Source organism: Cynocephalus volans, chromosome 4 (genome assembly GCF_027409185.1).
Source record: "Cynocephalus volans isolate mCynVol1 chromosome 4, mCynVol1.pri, whole genome shotgun sequence".
Classification (NCBI taxonomy): domain Eukaryota; kingdom Metazoa; phylum Chordata; class Mammalia; order Dermoptera; family Cynocephalidae; genus Cynocephalus; species Cynocephalus volans.
The window spans coordinates 66,692,399-66,704,651 of record NC_084463.1 but is presented as its reverse complement, the minus strand read 5'-3'; positions in this window follow the sequence as shown (position 1 = coordinate 66,704,651).

Below are 12,253 nucleotides of genomic sequence, written 5' to 3'. Positions count from 1 at the left end.
TCTTCAGCCAGGAAGCCCACGCTTCCTCATTTTCCCCGGCACGCGTATAGTGTGAACCTCCAGCCAGCACCAATGAGCATGTTCACACCTACCCATTCATCCTTAATTCACAAACGGCCTCCCTTCTCCCTGTCTCCCCAGAACTCAGTTTTTTGTTGAGCTGTCTTGTCTAGCCAGTGCAACAGCTTCCACAGCCTATCTTGGCTTTCTAACCTACTTTGTAGCTTGCAATTCAGTGGAGTGGAGCTATTTTCTTCATCAAGAGCAGTAAAAGAGGTAACATGAAATTAATCCACAAAAACTTCAACAACATCAACAACGTCAATGATGACAAGCTTGTGTATGAATCTTCCTTTGAAAGTCCCATTTGAAGAATGTAAAACAAAGGTGTGATTGTTCCTCTAAGAAAGGCAAAGTGATACACCATATCCATAGGTTGAAATGATAAATGGTTTTAGATTAACCAGGCAGGGTTTCTTCTGACCAGCAGTTTGCTGTTTTAAAATATCATTCAATGGCTGCATTGTCTATAGGACAAAAGAACATAAGAGTAAGAGGACAAACTAGAGTTTCAGTGCCCCTTGCTAACAGCAACGCTCGTCCTTGAAATGACCTTGGCGCAGTTACCACCATCTGATGACTCTTTCTTCTTTTGCTTTCAGCTCAGGGAGCTGCTTCAGAAGCTGCAGTTCGTCATGACCTACGTGGCTCCCTGGCAGATGGCTTGGGGTTCTTCGTTTCACGTGTTCGCCCAGCTCTTTGCAATCCCTCGTATCATTTCTGCTTCTGTTTCCACCCCCCAAGCTGGAATTCACATTTTACAGATGCAAGCTTTTCACTGACCCCTGGCAATAAAAAGATTTTAAAGTCTCGAAGATTACATTTTAATGGGGACAGGAGGAGGCACTTTGGATTCCCTTTAGGCCACTTAGCCTTGAAAGATGTTTAATCTTGAACTCTTCCTGCTTCTTAATGCATATTCAGGAGTCACTAAAATTTTTTTCTGATCCTTCCATTTCCCATGCCCAGATCTGCATTAAGATGTCCTGTCTTTTAAATGGAAAGTTACTGCTTAAATGATTGGATTGACCTGCGCAAAATAGTACAAATTGATTTGCTGTTACCACACATTGTGAATACGGTTGATGCATTCAATATATTATTTTAAATTACATATTATTATATAGGACAGTTATCATATATTTACTTCAGTAATATTCAAAAACCCAAATTAGGTACAAGCAGAATTACTCAAATATTTCTGAAGACAAAAAAAAAAGATGATTTTGTTTTGTAACTGCTGTTAGCCAAGAAGCCTTGATTTCCTTGTATGTTTTAAAGTGTTTACATCATGATAATTAGTTATAATTTACTTCAAAACAAGTTTGAGATGCTGCTTCTAAAAATCACTTTGAGGTAGCCAAATTTTATGTATTTGTGTGAGTGTAAAGAGAGAGAATTCAATAAAAAAATACTCTGTAGAGAGAGATTAATTTTTTTAAAAAATTCTTGTTTCAGGCCTAAAATTTGCCCTCAAAGTGTTTCCTTTCCACTGGATTCATACATTCTAAATCTGTGTATCCCGAGAAGTGGTTCAGAGACCGATTCATCCGATCCCTGGAGGAGCTCGTTAAGTCCGTACAGTAGATTCCTGGGCCCAGCTCAGACTTTCTAACTCAAGTTTCAGAGGGTGGTGTCCTGGAATCTACACCTTCACAAGCTTCCTTGGTGATCCTTATGCCCATTAAGTGTGTGCACCGTAATTGTCGACTCTGGCAATCCATTTTGGGTGTTATTAGCTGGTTTTAATGAGAACTCGGAGCTTTCTTTCATATGAAATTTGCATAAGGCTCATTAAGGTGACTCATAAGGAATCTCTGGGACCTGAACTCTGTGTACGGGAAACATACTTGGGGTAATCAGTAAGTGAAAATGTAGTCTGAGTTTTAACAAATGCTCTCCTCCAGGCTTATTTGTTTCAAAACATTTTTTAAAGCATACCAAACGTTGGCTTCACAATGAACACTGTTCTGTGTTCCTATTCTTAGACCTGCATTGGTATTTCTTAAGTGTTTCAAGGTTATTTGGCAGAACAAGCTAAGGGGGAAAAATATTTATACCCCACCCTTTCCCTTTAACTGCAATCATTTTCCATAATGCCAGTACTTTTAGTTTTCCTGAACAGAGTCCTTTAAAACAAAGGCAGCGAGGTGCAAGACTGAGGTGACTTTTATTTACTTCTGACCCGTGTCTAAAGTTTCCTGCCTAGAATTTAAAGCATGTTTATTAAATGAAGACTATTAGATTAATTCCAATTTGCGGTCGAGGATTTGCACTAAGAATTTAAAACTTGACATGACGATTCCCAGTTTTATCATAACTTTGGTCTCACATGGGTCTTTAGGATTTCTAGTTATGCCTTGTGGCGTGAGTTCAGTAACACTGATTACTACTTGTAGTTGCACAGCTGAAGTAAGACTGTTCTGGGAGCCGTAACTTTTGATCACCTGCCCTATCTGCGCGTTGAGGGTTCACACACAAGAGTCGTATCTCCTATAAGAATAAGAGCAGCATTAGAATCTACGCAGCTTGTGCAGGGTGCATGTTAAATCTCAGTTCTTTCATACTGCGTAGAGTCTTGTGAAATCGAAACATTGAGATGTAGATTTTATGGAGCATTTGATAGTTCTTTTTTAATAGACTCAGTTGATCCCCTTGCTTTGTTCCTAAAACCAGCCCTGTTGGTGGCATCTGCTGAGGCAGGGAGCCTTTCCCTGGACCTCCTGGAGACTGGCCTCTGCTGCTGTGTCACGCCTGACCAGGACTCACCTGCTCCCCTGACCCAAAGACACCTCCCATCGCTGCCCAGCCATAAAGGCAGACATTTGCTACTTGGGATCCAGCGTCCCACTGTTCAGAATATAGTGAGATAAGTAGTTGAGAAAACTGGATATACGTGCCACCCAAAGCTACCGAGTTCCTACATGTCAGCCCTGGATCTTGACTAATTTTGAAACGTTAATTATCTTATCCCTCTATTAAGAGGCTGCGGGCTTCATCCTGGCATTGAAAGGGACTAATTTGCTCCTTTTCGGAACTGAATTAGCTTTCAGGCCAGCGGGGCACTGTTTGGTAAATTGCTTTTTCCAGTACGAGCTTGTTTTCTCCCTGGGGAGCCTCTGTTGGCTTCTGAGCCTGGAACCTCCAGGGACAGATGGGAATGCTCACCCTTGTGATATGCGTGCAGACCCTGCAAGACCGCTGTTTACTAGTAACGAGGCAGAGTTAGCCAGATGATCTGTTCAATTCGCATGTCGGGGAGGCAGCTTTCTACTTAGTTCGTCCTTTTGAGCTTCTAATGGTTTTTCTCTCTCTTTTAATTATTGACCTCGATGTTTTCATTTCAAATGTTATTTTAAACGAGTTGCCGCCCACTTCTTGGACAGAAATAAAGAAGGATTTTCGTGTGTCCCCTGCTCTTGGGGACCCTCTTTTTTGGCACTGCTTTACCAGTAATAGTCCTGGTCTTTTGTATTTGCCCAGAGTGTGCTGTTTCTTCATTAATTTTCCCCCAATAAAATAGCCTCTGAGGCCATCTGTTCAATTCTTCCTTCTCACTTGCCTGTTACATGTCATTTCCTTTCCTACACACTGAATTATATTTTTAGTCTAGCCCTAGTTTCCTTCTCAATTTCTGAATAATTGTCTCTGGCATTTAAAAAATGTACAGCATAATCTTTGGAGAAGTTTTAGAATCAAAAAGAATAACAATGCCAGGCCCCAGCACCTCTGTCCCCTGATGTGAGACTCCCCCTCTGTCCCCCATACATGCCCTTGGGAACGTCACCTCTGACTGGACTCTGCCTTCTAATGTGTTTTCAATACCTTTGCTCAGAGACATCTTCCAAGCAATCCCCTTGTCCAGTGACAAGAGACCTAGCTCATTTAGTGTGTTTTGTGGCAGAAATATTTAGGTAAGATTTAGGTATTTTCAGCTTTCAGACAAAGAGATGTGGACAGGGGATGAGCACGGTCGCAGGAGCACAGCGCTGTGTGGTTCTCCATTTGAACATGGGTCAGCGTAGAGAGAATTGGTTTTAAGTTGCAGCACAGGAGAGATCTTTTGGATGCCCAAACAGTTCAACACTGGAATGAATTATTAATGGAGGATATGTCATCTCACTCCTGAAGACGTTTGGAACTAAATAGAAGGCAAAAAAAAAAAAAGAGATACAATTATTCTTGAAGCAAAAATCTGATTTTAAATCTAGGAAAATGCATGGGAAAGTGTGGGCAGCACGAGGCTGCCCCCCTCTCTGTATTTTGCGTGTAAATGGGGTACTTAGGAGCCCTATCTCCACCCCACCCTGTCACATGGCTTGCTCTTTGAGGCCTGGGCTACCCCTTCTGTGTCCTGCTTTTTGAAGAGATAGTGTCTTCCTGTCTGTGCCAAGTATTTCTTTTTTATTTTCTGCCAGAACTTTTTGAACATGGGCTAAAGAAATAAGACCCCAATTTGTGCAGCAGTGGCAGCAATGCCACCGGAAGATCAGCCTCTGTGGTAGAATGGTCCACGTCCTCCCCCCAGGACGAGGAAGGATGTGCAGACATGAGACCTGGGGTCCGGCCCCCTGCTGACCTCTGCCACCCCATGGGGTCTTGCCATCATATTCCCTGTCACTCTTCTAACCACCAGCCCGCCAGACCCCCGCACCGCCCTGATGCTGCCATGATTGGCAGCTGCGAGAATCTCTGCAGAGATGAAGTGAGGCTAGAGAGGGACCAGCGTGTTCAGAGCAAAAACTGCTGCTTCTGGCACCCCCAGCCACCCCCCAATTTCCAGAGATGGACCAGGCTCAGGCCAGAAGCTACAGCTGTACTAAGTTTAATGTTGAGCAATTGCATTTCTGATCACCCAGGGTGTGTGAAACCCAGACATGCCAGTCACTGAGACATTCGCACAGGTGCCAATGGGGCGATTTGCCCTCCAAACACCGTGACTTCACGTGTGCACCTGTTTAGCTTATAAACCAGACGAGACTTGCATCGAGCTATTGCTGTTTAGTGTGTGATCTACATATGAACAGTATATATGTGTATTTATATTTTTTTATAGTGGGAAAAGATTCTTTGAGAAATAGAGATGATACCTTCCCAAGCAGTGCTGTTTCTTTAGTGTTAAGAAGGGTAATTTAATTTTAATTATTTACAAAGCTACTCAGTTCCATAGTAAATGTACCATGGTATGTTTTGTCCAGCTAATGATATCTTAATAAAAGGAAACTGTTCTTTTCAATCCTTAGATGCTAAATCTTTGCTGTGGGTCAGACTGAGACCGCTGGGATTTTTATGAGAATCATTTGGTTTACACGGTGGTGGAAGGAGACTAGCAGGAGACTCCTGAAAGTTTCATATGTCTAAGTCTGTACATAGAGATTAAGTGTATGGTCTCCTGTCTGTCTTTGGTGAGAAAATGGCTTTAATGAAAAAAGAGTCAAAATCTGAAAGGACCTTTAAAAACAGAGTACATTTTTTTTTGCCTTAACTCAACATTCTCAGATTCTGCCCTGCTTTTCTTTCAGAAGTTTGCCACGTCCGTGTTTTCCACTCCACTGAGCCCATTTCTTGGGAGTGTGATTTTCCTCACATCGTATGTCAGGCCGGTGAAATTCTGGGAGAAAAACTACAAGTAAGATCCTAAAATCGATGCTGACTTGCCTTGCTCAGATTCACACTTCCTCCATGAGAAGGTCCTGGCTCCAGGCTACACCTGCTGTGGGGCGGGGACCCTGTCCCTGGTTGACATCCTGGGTTCATTGACCCAGCTCAGGGTTTCAGGGCTCCAGAAGAAACATAACTAATTGCACATTAGCAATCAGATACTAGTCCAGGAAGGAAATGATAGTTTGTGCTGCCACATTCTAGGGGTTGACCCAGGAACGGGTGTTCAACAAGCCATCTTCGTGTCATTTGCTATGCTGAGATTGCCCCTGGATGTCGCCTTTCCCTTCTCTGGGTTTCCCTTCTGTCAGCATCCTAAGATGCAGTCACACACACACACACACACACACACACACACACACACACACACACACACACACACAAACGCCCCTCACAGCTCTACACAAAATGGAAACTGATTCTTCTGAGCACCCTGCAACTGGTAGAAAATGATTTATTCACTCTTTCTTGACTATTTGGACCAGACGTAAATTTCCTCAAGCAAACAGGGAGGGAGTGGGGGTGTCATTTTTAAGGGAAGGTAAGAAGACGGGAGTCATGGTTCACTAAGTCATCTGAAGGACTTCCTTGGGCTCTGTCGGGGGAGGACTTGATGGCTGGGGAGGAAGGAAGGTGTGGGAGCCGGGCTGTCTTCAGCCGGGGCAGGGGCTGTCGGATGCTGCATGCTGGGCTGGACAGCCTCTTCAGGTCTCCTGTGCCCTGATTGAGTATACACACCCTGCTATTGCATCCAAGCCCTAAGCTTTTTCTGTATTGCGTTTACATTCTGCAGATCTCTGGCACTTTACCATGTACCTTTTATGCCTTGCAGGGGCATTTAGGGGACATGTGGTTTCATGTTTCTCCTGCAAGATGGTTTATAAAATCTGCATTGTTCTCGTGCGGGTGGGATGGTGTAGCGGTGAAAACCTTGGGCTGCGGCCTGCCTGGGTTCACACCTCCCCACGGACCTCTCTTGTCCTCCTCTGTAAAATGGGGTGAAATAATAGGACCTACCTCGTGGATTTGTTGAGAGGAGAAAATGAATTAAAATACATGAGGCACCTAGGACAGGGCCTGGCTCCTGGTAGGCACCACGTGAGCCTGAGCTGGTGTGATTATTCCCTGACTGCTCTGCAGAGAATTTCCTGTCCCCACCCTGACCCGTGCTAATAGGTGTTGACCATGATTGAGTGTGTGCCCTCCTCAGGAGAAAATGAATCAAAGCAGACATCCCCAGTGCTGGGTGACCATGAGCAGGTGGTGGGGAGACCCATAGCGCTCCTGGCAGATTCCTCGTGTTCTAAGACAGGTGGATTTTTGCAATAAAAGTGTAGTCATCATGAAATTTACACATAAACAGGGTTGCTCCTTGGCATTTGTCTAAAGTGATATGCATGTTTACAGAGCCAGAGAGTAAAGAAAACTACCAGTATCAGCTCGTCTTTAAGCTTTTCTAGGAGAAAACAATGCGGGGGACCTTTCTGGAGCTCTGAAAATCACACCTCTGGAAAGTGCAAAGGTTTGTCAACAAGGGGAGTGGCATTCTCTCTGACTTTTCCCAGGGAGGGAAAGTACAAAATATTTTAAACTTGATCCTCAGTGCAAAACGGTTTTTTCTCATCTCCTATTCTCAGACAGGGAATCAGGCTTTCTGGTGTGGGAAGATTTGATATAAGCGAAACATGTCTCAGCTGAGTCAGAAAGAGTTTTAAGCGTCCCAGTAGAAAGGGTTGTGGAGGAATCCTTGAGAAGAGGCAGTGTTGGGGGACCCTGACACCTTCGCGGAGCTGCGTGCTTTGTCATGTGGTGTCCTCACGTCCACGGCTCAGCTGCCCTTTCAGGGTGATGTGTTTGGGTCTGAGCTGTTCGTTTATGTGGGTTGAACGCATGGGTTTCTGGAGCAAGATTTGTGTTTCCTTATTCAGTCCCACATAGTATTGATTCTGCTAGGGTCTATTTTTGTCATTAGCACATAACATAACAGAGCACTACGGTATATGTGGGAGGGGCTCTACCTTTGGCTGACCTTTTCGTGGCTTGGAAGGGGACTTCAGGGTCTGTGGCATGGGTAAGGATGTCCATGTTTTGCTAGGTCTCTCTGAAGGAGCCAAGTTGTAGAAAATTTTCTGTTCCACTGGGGTGAGGAGCTCTTGATGCAAAATCCAGTCTGCTGAGGTCTATCATTGCCTTTGGTGGAAGCATCAGGACAGAATGCTGGCCTGTGTGCTTCAGAGCTCGGCCTGCATTGGTGGACACCGGGGAAGGAAATGGCAGGAGCTGCAGACACCCTGGAGAGCTCATCTGATCTATTTCAAACTTTCTTTTCTTTTCTTTTTTTAATATCAAATACTGATGATTTCTAGTGTTCTTCCTGGAGAGTTTAGATGTGACTGTTCTAGTCACCTTCTTTTCAGTCTGTTACAAATGAGTGGTCAGTTAGTGTAATTGAATCTGTCTCATTTCTTACTGGTTGTTCCACTGAGTTAAAAGGTGTCTCAAAGACACTCTCCTCCAGAGCTTTGGTGAATTTCAAAGCACAGTGGCTGGAGCAGTGGGTCAATTATGCTCCCTGCAGTGGGAGATGTGAAAGGCTCATTTTTATGGCTGTCATACACTGGATACCCACAGGTAAAGTAAATTCCAGAATAGAACCACTATTCCATAAAATAGTGATAAAGTTGCACACTCCACCCATCTCAGAAAATCTCAGTATCAAATAATGGAAATAAAAGCATAGCATTTGAAAACTACCTATAATGAGAATTACCCAAATGGCCATCCATTTGTTTCTTACAAACTTACTCTATGAGTTTCTGTGCATCGTAGTATCCAATTGGATGAACAGGAATATTTGGAAGACCGACAGCCTCTGTAATTCCATGCCTATAAGCATATTCTGAAAAAAAAATGTTTAATATATTTCCAATAAAATTCAGTCCCTTTCATATGGTTCTTTGTAAAGCACATTAAAGACATTCTCACTTTGCATCTACTGGAATTGTTAAAATAAAAACAATTGACAATTCCAAATGTTAGCAAGAATGTGGAGCTACTGAAACTATCATATATTGCTTGTGAAAGTCTAAAATTGTATAATCACTTAGAATACCTTTTTTGGAAAGTAATGTTAAACAGAAATGTGGCACAGTAATTCTACTTCTAGGTATTTACTCAAGAAAGATAAAAACATAGGTCCACCAAAACACCTGTACAAAATTGTTTATAGCAGCCACATGTATACTAGCCAAATATTAATCATAGTCCAGACTTCTGACAACAGAAGAATAAATAAACAGTCCATAATATGATAAAAAGAAACAAACTATTACTACACATAATAACACAGAAAATCTCAAATCACTACACAGTGAAATAAACACGGTGCAAAAGAACGTACACTGTCTGATTCCATTTACATGAAGTTCAAAACCAGGTTAACAATAATATATGTTGCTCGATATCAAAAAGCAGTTGCTTCTGGGGGCTGCAGTAAAAATTGACCTCAAAGGGGCACAAGAGTACTTTCTGGAATGATGGAAATGTCCTTATATCTTCTGAGTAACATAAACGTATAAAATTTTCAATTTATTGAAATGAACTCTTAAAATCTGTGCATTTTATTGCATGTAAACTCTAAATAAGAACACACATTCTATCATTTCTTCAGATTAAAAAAAAATTGCAGCAGCTTTTTCCTTATTTTCCCAAATTTTTAAATTATCTAATAAGAAACGTAATTGCAAAAGGTTACTTTTTTATGGTTAAATGACATAGTCATATGTTGTGTGGGATTTGTTTTCAAATCCGCCAGGCTAATAACAAAAAAGGAGGAAATGAATAAATGAAACAAGATTGACAAAATGCAGATAACTGTCTTTTGTATATGTTAGAACTATCCCATAATAAAAAGTAAAATTTAAAGAAAGAAAAAAACAAATAGTGCACCAAAGAAAATTTGATGTTAGCCCCAAAGGGATAAACATAATTTTTTCCCCCTAAAATACCATCATTTAAATTTGAAGATCAACAGAAATATTCCAATTAATCTCATTTTATTTTCACAATTTTAGCTTTGTATAACTATAGAATTATGGTAGAAGTCACATTTTTTAAGACTTGGGAATAAAAAAGTAGATAAGTAAAACTCAGGTAGATTCACGTGCTTTTATTATGAGGTAATAAATTATTGTCAAATGAAAGAAAACAATCTATGACAATGTACTATGAACTAAGATTTACAGAGACAACAAATACATAAGCTTTAGATGACTCTATAATTTGATAGAAAAATCAGATGAGAAATAAATTTGTAAATGCCACAGATACTTTGGCAAACTATTTTATCCAAGTTATACCATTTAGGTACTTTTAAACTACACAAACTGAACCCAGATATTTGTACATGTCATCAGATAGCTGAGTACATTTGAAATAAATTAGCTCCCTTTGTTAATGTTTTACAAGGGAGCATTTCAGGATAAGACAACTATATAAATGCGGGAGCCAGACTGCCTAAATTTCAATCCCAACTCCTCCTCGCTTAGTGGTGTACTGATCTTGGGTGGATTACAGATTCTAGTGTCACTTTCCCCCCCTGTCAATTAGGGATAATAATAGCACTTAGTTTATATGGCTGTTAATGCATGTAAAGTGCTATCATTTAGGAAACACAACTTGATAATTATCACTGTTATCTTTACAGAGCAACAAAACAATATGCATTTTCTGAACTCTATATTCTAAATATGCTATTTAACAAATTTATAGAATTCTGTTCTCCTATCCCTTATTCATAACTGAGAAATCCAAAAACCTGTGAAAACCATAAATTTGTGGGGAATTTACTTGACAACAAAACTTAATCTGACCTGAACTCCTTTGACAGCAAAATCTCACTTGAGCATACTTGAGTGCATTTATATTCCTTTTTACCCTCACTTTGTATGTTCATATACACTAAGTATGTTCATATATACTAAGTATACATCACACAGTACATTCATATATCGCCACAAAAATATTTATATGCTTGTTTTCTGCATTCTGTCCCAGCCCTCATGTGAGTGTTACATGAAATATGTTATATGCAGCATATTACTTTTTAAATATTTGAGAAAGTCTGAATTCTAAAATTCATCAGGCCCAGGCATTCCAAATAAGGAATAGGGGACTTGAACCAATAATTTTCAGAGCTTGAGATTCTTTAATTCTTAGATGCAAAGAGAATAAGGAAAAGACATATAGCACGTTTCAAAAACAATTCTTTAATTAAACCACACTAAAACATATTAAGTTTCCTGTGATATTTGAGGCTCATCACTCACCATTTGCTGGATAACCTGGTGTGAGAGGGTCCCCTGCACCATTCAGATTTAGGATATTTCCACACTGGACTCCACCTCCAGGAAGATTCCAGCCATCTGGATAGGGCTCCACCCCAGGAGCAAAGTAGTCAGCAGGGTCTGAGTACAGAATGATTCCTGTGGCCCCTGCCAACTGAGCATTTTAAACCTGCAAAACAGTGTCTTTCATTCTTACTTTATGTTGGTTGTTCCAGAATTGGCAACATCAGTTTTCAAAATTACACTTCAGTGAGTACTTGAACTCAATCTTCAACCCTTTACTGTTAGGCTTACAGTGAAGGACATCTTGCTGAGAACTGGCTTTTCTTCTTCCTACTATAAGCTCAAAAACTGAGTCAGCCCTCAGAGCAGCAGATTTGAGAAATTTCCATATTAGTGGTAGCAAGTATTCGCTGTTTCCTTCAATTAGTCTAGAAGCACCAGCAAGTAGACTCCACAGGCCAGATTCCTATTTGTTCTATGGTTGAAAGGGAATATTTTTGAAGTTCAATTTCCCACAAAAGAGAAAAAAATATGTATATTAACAAATCAAGTGATAGTAATTTTTAAACCTGCTATGTGTAAATTTGTTTCTCTCATTATCTATAATAACTATTTCATATTAACATTTGATTTAGAAAATATTTTTGGAGATAATATTTAAAACAAAGGCAATGAAAGTTAACAACAAACCCAGTGCATGCTTCTTTGGAGGCCACAGGCATAATTTGGAAGTACAGAAAAATCATCTCTGTTCATCCTGACCTTTTACACTGGCCAAATGCCAATGACCCAGTTTAAAACCATTGCCTATAGGCTAGTTAATGTGTTCTTCCTATAAGTTGTCATGTTACTGAATACAAGAGGATCACAGTCCTCAAAACTTTTAAGGAGATGCTTCTACACACGTAAGATACATTGTAACTCCCTGTACCGGGGGGGGGGAGAGAAAAAGATGATTTTTACCTTATTTCCTCTGAAAATTTTTCCATATCTGTCAATCACAATTTTCCCAGAGCAATTGATTTTCATGTCCCGCTCCATTTTTAAAAAGTCTTCAGTCCGTGCATAGTTAACATACACTAGGTCACCCTGTTGAAATAGGAATAATTTAGTATAATTTATAATACGAGGAGGTTGCTCTGTGTGAGGACTATTTGACATCTCTGAAAGAGGGAAGAGGCAAG